The 9,613-nt window shown below is 33.6% G+C and overlaps 1 long non-coding RNA gene and 1 other non-coding gene across 2 annotated transcripts; one reads left to right on the top strand and one right to left on the bottom strand.

Moving 5' to 3' along the window:
- The first annotated feature begins 590 nt into the window (after positions 1-590).
- LOC128280994 (small nucleolar RNA R71) lies at positions 591-697 on the top strand. Its single transcript, XR_008271211.1, has one exon. It is a non-coding gene; the product is annotated as a small nucleolar RNA R71 (small nucleolar RNA).
- A 7,190-nt stretch (positions 698-7,887) lies between these two features.
- On the bottom strand, positions 7,888-9,299 carry LOC128280527 (uncharacterized). Its single transcript, XR_008270621.1, has 2 exons — positions 9,207-9,299; positions 7,888-8,292 (listed from the first exon to the last, which is right to left on the bottom strand). It is a non-coding gene; the product is annotated as an uncharacterized LOC128280527 (long non-coding RNA).
- Positions 9,300-9,613: the final 314 nt, after the last annotated feature.

Here is a 9,613-nt window from a genome sequence, read left to right as displayed (position 1 = left end):
CAATATTTTGGAAATGAGTTTCTGACACCGAAATAAACTTCGTTAACATCTCCTCAAGGTTCGGCTTCTTCTCCTACTGGTAAGGTAGTTGAAAGCCTGGAGGGGGTTGTGGTCTTTGATTTCCTTAACCACCCCAAGAGAAGTTGGGATGGTTCTTCTAACCTATATTATAAGTGCTACTATAGGGATTATTCTGAGGTCTAGAATTATTACCCATATAGTTAACTTGTTCATCTTCGGTGCTTAGGTTGTAGGATCGATTTTCTGGATGGTTCCCTCCTCCATTTACATCATATTGCATCACCGGATGTTTCTGCATAGAACCATATAAACCATCTATCTTTTTATTCAAAAATTCTACCTGATTTGACAACATAGTGACCGTTTCAACATTAAAAACACCGACTACTTTTATTGGCTTTGTCCTCATAACTTGTCACTGATAATTATTTAGTGACATCTCCTCTATAAACTCATAAGCCTCCTCAGGTGTTTTATTATTTAGAGTCCCATCGACGGATGCATCGATCAATTGCCTAGTTGAGGGGTTTAAACCGTTGAAGAAAGTTTGAACCTGTATCCATAGAGGTAACCTATGGTGAGGGCACCTTCTCAATAAATCCTTATACCTCTCTCATGCATCATATAGAGTCTCTAGATCTATTTGCATGAAGGAAGAGATACCATTCCTCAGCTTGGCTGTCTTAATCAGTGGAATGTACTTCAACAAGAATTTTTCAGTCATTGATTCCCATATAGTGATAGAACCTCGTGGTAGGGAGTTCAACCACTGTTTAGCCTTATTCCTCAACAAAAAGGGAAACAACCGAAGGTTAATGACATCGTCAGAAATGCCATTAATTTTAAAAGTGTCACAGAATTCTAAGAAATTAGCCAAATGAGTATCTGTATCTTCATCCTGGAAACTATCAAACTGAACAAACTGTTGAATCATTTGAATAGTGTTAGGTTTCAATTCAAAATTATTTGTAGCAACAGTAGGTCTAACAATACTTGATTCAGCCCCAGTTAAATTGGGTTTGGCATAATCGTACATAGTACGAGCAGCAGGATTCAGATTTACAGGATTTACAGCAACCACAGGAGGTAGCTGATTATTATGATTTACTTCCATCTCCTCAGTATTAATAACAACGTCCTCTTGCTCTTCTATTGTACTCTGTCAACTCTGCCTCGCTTCTCTATAATTTCTGCGAGCTGTACTTTTGATCTCACTGTTGAATACTAGAGGCCTTAACGGGTTTCTTCTAGTCATAAACTAAAGGAACCTGCCAGAAGCAAATAAAAGAAAAGTTAGTAAATTAAAGTAAAAACAAAAATAAAATGCAATAAAAATAAAAAAAAATGGCTAAAGTAATAAAAATTAAGTGTTCCTAATATTTTAGTCCCAAGCAACGGCACCAAAAACTTGATGACGTCACGAACTAACTAAAATACGACAAAGGCAAGCGTACCTATCAAATGGTAGTATAACTATAGTGAGTCAGGAGTATCGTATCCACGATGACTAAAAGTACTACTAATTACTATCTTTTTAGTATCTAGCCTATAAATTGAAGGATTGTTTTTAATCTATACTAAGCAACAGAGAGCAAATTGGGAAAATAATAGAAGGAAACATATGAGAGAGACAATACCCAAGAAAGAATCCACCTAGACTTCACTCATTATTCTAAATCTGAATTAAACGATTTATTCATTTAACTTGATCCGTAGAAATCCCTAAATTATATCAATATCTCTTTCGAGAGTAAAAATAACTGATTCCAGGTTGATTAATTAAAAATCTATTTCTAATTAAAACCCCTATCGTCGCATTAACTCAATCTCTGGATTCCCCTATTAGATTTGACTCTAATCTGGTAGATTTATGTCGTCCTATTTCTAGGATTGCATGCAACTCTACTCAATTATAACAGATCTACTCTTAAACAAGGACTTTTGCTCCATTGAATAAGCACATCAATCATGAATTAATATCCTGAAAACATTAAACATGAAGGTAAGTAAACATAATTGAGATCAAGAACAAATATTTATCATGTAATTCAAAAAAATCAAATAATAAGATCTATTATAGGTTTCATCTTCCCTAGGTATTTAGGGAATTCAGTTCATACTTGGAAAGGAAAAAATCTCAAAAATAGGAAAACAACAAAACACAAAGAAATCCAAAAAATTCTAAAGAAATTGAATAGAGATATTTAGTCTTGAAGGAGATGCTGCTTCTGAGTTGAGTCCATCGGCGTTCTTCGAGTAATTTCAGCATTCTACTCTGTGTGTCCCTTTTAGGTCCTCTTCTAGTGTGTATTTATAGAATTTAGAATGCTTAGAAACCTTAAAAATTGAGTTTTTCCGCGTAATAAGGAAGCAGTGTGCGAAATCGACACGGATTGGCACATGGGCATGTGGCCATCATGTGTGGCTCACATGAGCGTATGGGCAGCCTTTGTGGAAATGCCCAGGCCATATGGATCCTAGAAACAGCTCTTTTTACCCTATTTTGGCTCGTTTTTGGCTCCTTTCGCTCACCTATGCTCACCTAAACATAGAAACATGAATTTAAAAGATTAGGAGCATCAAGTTCACTAATTCATATAATAAACCATCCTAAAACGTAATCAAGAATGGGATTAAAAACATGTTACTTTTATGGCTTATCACCTTCTTCTGAGTTAAATCTGTTGGCGTTCTTCGAGTCTTTTCTTCGTTCAGCTCTGTATATCCCATTTGGTCCTCTTCTAGTGTGTATTTATAGACTTTAGAATGCTCAAAAACCCTAAAAATTGGCTTTTTCCCCGTGTTTGTGAAACAGGGAGCAATATCGACACAGGCTGCCACATGGGTCTATGGCCTGCCTATGTGGCTTACATGGGCGTGTGCTCAATGCATGTGGGAATGGTCTTGACCGTGTGGATCCTTAAATCAGCCTGTTTTGTCCGTTTTTGGCCCGTTTTCCACTCCTCTTGTTCCCCTATGCTCACCTAAGTATAGAAACATGAAATTAAAGGATTAGGAGCATCAGATTCACTAAATTAAATAACAAATCATCCAAAAACATGCCAAGCATGGGATTAAAATATGTTACTTTTATGGTTTATCAAGCATCTACCTCGATGTCACCATTAGTGTGTTTCGCCTTTTTTTCCACTTAAATTAATACTTTAACTCTGGAAACATAGGCTCATAAACCTCATATTTAGCTTCAACGACTTTGTGATTTTGATATTTAAGGTCTAAATCCAAAATATAAGAAGAAGTCCATACAATTTTATAAACCATTTATCAATGGGAATGTTCGAACATAGATTGCAAACATGGAATATGTTAAGGTAATAGGATGTCTACAATTGTTTAAGGTTGGCACAAGAATCACTAGCTTGTTTCTATCCTTATCAAAAGCCCTCATATTCAATCTTATAAGGTGAATAAATGCGCATATTGCTAAGTTTAAGTATAAGTATGTATTAAAGCTGTAACAACTCGTTTTTCAGTGGTATCAAAAATAGTGGTTTCGGAACCCCAGTTCCAATGTTCGAGTCGGTAAATATTGTTATTTAATATTTACGAGGTTAATATAAAGGTTAATTAAAATTTGGTCCCTTAACTTTTTCACATTGATAGTAAATTGTAGCACAAGAACTAAATTGTAAAATTTGTAAAAGTTTATCGCTATTAATTTTTAAGTAAACGAAAGACCAAATAAGCAATTGGGCCATTAATATTTTTCCAAACGATGGTGTATGCTAGTGAAAATCCACTGACTTTGCTAATTTATATTAAGGTTAGCTTAATTATGGTTAATGAAACTATTTAGGATTAATTAAATATTAAAAAAAGTATCAAAGATAAAATAAAATAAAATAAAATCATTTCTTCATCTTCATCTTTCTCCACCAAAACTACTATTGAAGAAAAAGCTCTGAAGGGTTTTGAACTTTCATTCTACGATTGATATGTTCAATTTAGTCATTTTCTTGTAATTTTTATGTTTTTGAGGTCGTGGAAGCTTAATTTAGCTAGCCCATGTGCCAATTTGCAAAATTGTTAAAGTTTTTAAAAGTTTACATTGATGAATGCTTGAAGAAATTGATGCTAAATTGTTATAATTTAAGCTTAGAAGTGAAAAATGACTAGTTTGTAAAGATTAATTGCTAATTTTTTAACATTAGGACTAAAGTGTAAAAATTTTGAAATTGATGAAAAATTCCTATAATTATTTATGGTTGAGGGTTCTATAAGGATTTAATTAAGATCAGTTTCAAAATCGAAGCTCAAATTTGAAAGTTATGGCAATTTCAGTTTTAAGTACTAAATTGAATAAAATGTAAAAATTTAGCGGCATTCAAATAATAAAATTGAACTGATACATGTCTATAATAGGATGATATAAGATGTTTGCAATTGATAAATTGAATTGAATTATTGTATAGATTGAGAATTAAACCAAACCGAAGATAATTAGGGAAAATGAAAAATTGTTGAATAGTCCTTAAAGATTCCATTGCTTATTGTTTTACCAAGTAAGTTCATATGGAACTTGAACTTACTGTTTTGTTCATGTTTTGATTTAATTGTATTTGATTAGTTCATTAGTTATATAAATGTGAATTGGTTGATTTTTGGCATCGAATGGACTAGATCGTAAAGTATGAAATATATGGAGATTATAAATAGGTACAATATATCAAATGGAAATGAAATGATTATATGATTTAATGATATGTATATGTTGTTACGGGGATTGAAATGATACAATTACAATAGTAATGCCCATGTGAACTCAGTAAAAAATTAGAATACGTATGGCATGTCATTAAGGCCAAGTATTAAAACAATCAGGGATTTACATGGTTGTTTGAGACCCAATACTTTTTGCAGATTCTCGATTAATAAATGTCAGCTTGTGTCAACAACCCTGATCATTATCAACTTGTGTCAGAACTATAGTCCCATGTATTCGACTTCGGTTTACTAAGGTTCTATTGGGTGAAAAAATGGTAACATAATGGAAATGGAATTTTGGAAATGATTGAATATGAATCTAACTATATAAGAGTTCAAATTGAATATGAATTAGATGATGTATGATGTTGTATTGAATTGCTTTACATGTATATGTGATTTGGTATTATAAGTTCTTCATATGCTAGAGAACTAATATATGAGTTGTATTATTGATATGCATATGATAACATAAGGATGACAAAGGATTTCATATAGAATGTCAATGTATTTGAGTATCTAAATTGTTATAATGCTAAGGTAAATTATGTGATTTTCATAAGGACTTACTAAGCATTCAATATGCTTACTCTGTTGCCTCTTTTTCCTTATAGATTGCCGACTTGCGGAATATGTCTATTGGATCTTTGAGAAGCTCACACTATTCTATTTTTTATTTGGTATTTTTTTAATCGTTATAAAGCCCGATTTTGTGGCATGTATATTGGTGTTATGCTTTTGTTAACTTAAAAGTTGATATGATTTGAAATTTATCTAAAGTTTGATTTTCAAGAAGGTTAATTCCCATATGTATATGTATATGTATATGTATATGTATATGTATATGTATATGTATATGTATATGTATATGTATATGTATATGTATATGTATATGTATATGTATATGTATATGTATATGTATATGTATATGTATATGTATATGTATATTTATATGTATATGTATATGTATATTTATATGTATATGTATATGTATATGTATATGTATATGTATATGTATATGTATATGTATATGTATATGTATGTTTGGGTAACTTGTTGTGACATTGTGAATGACATTAAAATGGTATGTTTAAGTATGAAATGATATAATAAAGAGGATGCCTAAATGCATGAATGATTAGGTTGAAATAAACAAGCTAAAGTGACATGTTTAGATGTTCAATTAAAGTTATCTTAGATTGGTTGAATTGAGATGATGTTATGAAATGTTTGGTATGTGTTTTGGTATGATTTTATGAAAGTAAGGTTATGCAATTATGCACCAAACCTAGAGTTCGTAAGGTTGACATGAAATAGGTACCAAATGGCCCTAATTTTACCAAAACTAGAGTCCACGTCCCGACGAACAATCTTCCTCATCGCAATGTTGGCCCTAAGATTTTGAAACTTTACAATTTGGTCCTATTTCGTGCTTGGGTCAACAAAAGAGCTTTCGTAAGCTCAATTAAGGCTCAAATTTAATTGTGTATCATAATGAGAATGTGTTTATGACATCTGTTGTAACGCCCCGAATTTTGGGCCTAGAAGTTCTAGGTTTTGAGTGTAGGGATAGTGGAAAGGTTGCGCACATAAGTTAAGTTGTGCAGTTTAGTGGCAGAATGGGCCTGCTGGTCTAATGGTTGTGAGTGTGTTGGTTTGTCTCAAGGTTTTGAGTTCGAGTCCCTGTGTGGGCATTTTAGAAAACATTTTAGTGATTTTTTATTTCAGTTAAAATAATTATTTATTTATTTGTCTTTAGGGTTATTATTATTAATTATTATTAATTTTATTTTTAATTTTATTTTACTGGGCACGTTATTTTTTGTTCTGTTTCTTCTTGGTTTATGGTTCCTGTGTTCTTCTCTTTTTGCTTTTTGGAATCTGTAGCACCCCAAACCTGGCCCAGAAGTTATGGCCGGATCCAGATGCCACATCAAAACGTAAAAAAATTCCATTCTAAGTCTAGAAAATCGTACTTGATGTTCAAAAGATTAATTCATTAAGGGTTAAAGTGAATGGAAGTCATGCACGGTAGGAAACCGGAAAAGAGGTGGTGAGTCCATCGGATTGCTAAGTACCAACCTCCTTCGGATCCAATCCTAGACATGCATACCGCCATTGCCACACCTTAACGTCATGGATATTTCTAGGAAACCGATTCGATTAAGTCATTTTAGGAAAAGTGATTAATTTTGGAAAATACTTTCATTGCGGAAGCTTTGCTTGTTGTCGTGTTATTTTGAAATCAACTGTTGTTTTTGAAAACGCTACCTAAAGCTATCTAATTTCAACAGTTAAAATAAGTATTACCTATCTTAGTAATACATAATAAAACCATCAAAATAAATAAGCGGCTTTATTACATTTAAAAGCCCAAAACCTCAAACGTAATTAAAAGATGTCTAGTTCACCGAAGAAAATCAAACTTTGAGCGGGTGGCCACTCCGAATTCCCTCACGCTCCAAGCCCACTATGGTTGGGGATTTCTGCGTGGATGAAAATAAAAGGGTGAGTTTGGGGAAACTCGGTGTGTAAGGAAAACCCATTCAAAGCCCAAGTCACTCAAGCCTATTGGGCCTAAGCCCATTCAGTAATAAGTGGTACTAGGCCGAGCCCTTTTCAAATTACAATAAACCGAGCCTTAGCCCTTATTCAGATAACAAAGATAGCCCATAGGCCCATTTCAAAATACATGCAACATCAATAACATATGCAAGCCCATTTGGGTAATAGTGGTCTTGGGCCAAAGCCCTTTTCAGACATAATAAACCGGGCCTTAGCCCTTATTCAGATAATGATATGGCCCATAGGCCCATTTCAAAATACATGCAACATCAATAACATATGCAAGCCCATTTGGGAGACTACTCAACCCACCAACCACTACACTCCACCAGCACCAGCCATACACTCCATGTGGGGAATAGTTCAACCCACCCAAATAACACTCCACGATTCTGACCTTTCGCTCGATTATCAATAAATTGAGGCAAAGCCTCCAAGACGTGGACAAGCCACTTTCAATTACTTCCTCCGTCAATATCCCAATCCCATGCATCGATAATAACAACATGGCATGCAGTAAATAACAACAGTCAAACATGCATTTAGGTCAATTTAACCCTAGGGGTATTTCGGTAATTTTGCACCTAGGGGTATAACAGTAATTTTCTATACATAGGGGTATTATAGTAATTTAGCTGCTTTTAGGGTTTTTCATGCATATTCCTACTTTTCACGTACTAACAGAATCACGTACCGAGGGTTCTTATCGAATTGGGCCCATTGGCCCATCATTCCAATTTTGGCCCATTAAGCCCAAAAATATCGAGGGCACAGAAATCATGCACTTTGCAGTCCAAACATTGCAGCTTACCAAAAACATTAATCGATTTACCTCACGAGCATTCGCACACTCACAAATCTACAAAATACCGGTTTTCGGCATTTCGGCTTTTCGGCTTTTGCCGATCTAGACTAAGAAAGAGGGTGTTAGTTACACACCTGTTTGCGACGATATGCTGATGAGATCCACACACGAACCGCCTACAATTGGATTACTAACACGTTAATCTAACTATTCAATTACAAACTACATATTAACCCCTTACAATATTCGGCCAACCACACCTACAGATCATAGTAAGCTTATAAGAAATCAATAAGCAACTCATTAACAAATTTTTGTCAATGTTTACCACATAATCATAATTTCACTGCAAGCTGTCTTCCTGAGCAACAGTCACTAAATCATTTATAACTGGAGCTACGAAACTCCAAATCAAGTTCCGTTAATTTTCCTGAAAATAGACTCATATATCTTATATCCATAAAATTTTCAGAATTTTTGGTTTGGCCAATCAATACCAGATTTTTCTCAAAGCTTCGCATGTTTCACTGTTTGACTAATCTGACCACTCTTCATTACGAATCAAATTTCTCATTGTACAGAATTCAAAATATGTTCTTGTTTATTTCATTAGAAACTAGACTCAATAAGCTTTAATTACATAATTTATTCAGCTTCTAATTCATCTCCCACAATTTATGGTGATTTTCCAAAGTCACGTTACTGCTGCTGTCCCAAGCAGATTTATTACCAAATCACTCTTTCACACCTAACTTGCATGCATGTTATTTAAACATGTATATCACCAATCAATCATCACATATCTATGATTTTACTTAAGTATAATCTCCATTTCATCATTTTAAAGCACAACATGTTAGCTGATTTTTCCTTTAACATCTAAGGCACATGCATGCTCATTTGTTTGGCTCAACTTCACATATCTTCCATTTTTCATCAAAAGAACATGAAACAACAACCATTTCCTTCATTTTAATTCATGACCAAATGCTCACAACACAACTGAAAATCAAAATATACTTCAAGAGTTAAGGTAGAATCAAGAAGAACTCATGAACCTCAAAATAGAAGCAAGGTACCAAGAACTTACCTTCAATTTTCCTCCTCCTAATGACCAAATACTCAAGAGTTTTCTCCTCTCTTTCTCTTCTCTAACTTTCAACTATGATGAACAAAGATGGACAAAACTTTGTTCTTTTCACCCTTTTCTTTTAATAAAACTTCATATTTCATCCATTTAATTTTTAATACAAAAGACATGAAATTCTTATCATGAAACATTTACCTAAACCATTATCATGAAACATTTACCTAACCCATTATCATGGAATATTTACCTAATCCATTATCATGGAACATTTACCTAACCCATTATCAATTTGTATCAATTTGTACCATAAATTATGGATATCAAGTACTCATATTGTCTACAACAACATGATGGCTAGCCACTTCATGTAAAATGGGAGGTTTGTCATGCAAATCCTCCTATTTTGC

The sequence above is a fragment of the Gossypium arboreum genome, chromosome 9 (assembly GCF_025698485.1).
Source record: "Gossypium arboreum isolate Shixiya-1 chromosome 9, ASM2569848v2, whole genome shotgun sequence".
In the NCBI taxonomy this organism is placed as follows: Eukaryota; Viridiplantae; Streptophyta; class Magnoliopsida; order Malvales; family Malvaceae; genus Gossypium; species Gossypium arboreum.
This window is presented reverse-complemented; position numbering and strand designations above follow the sequence as displayed.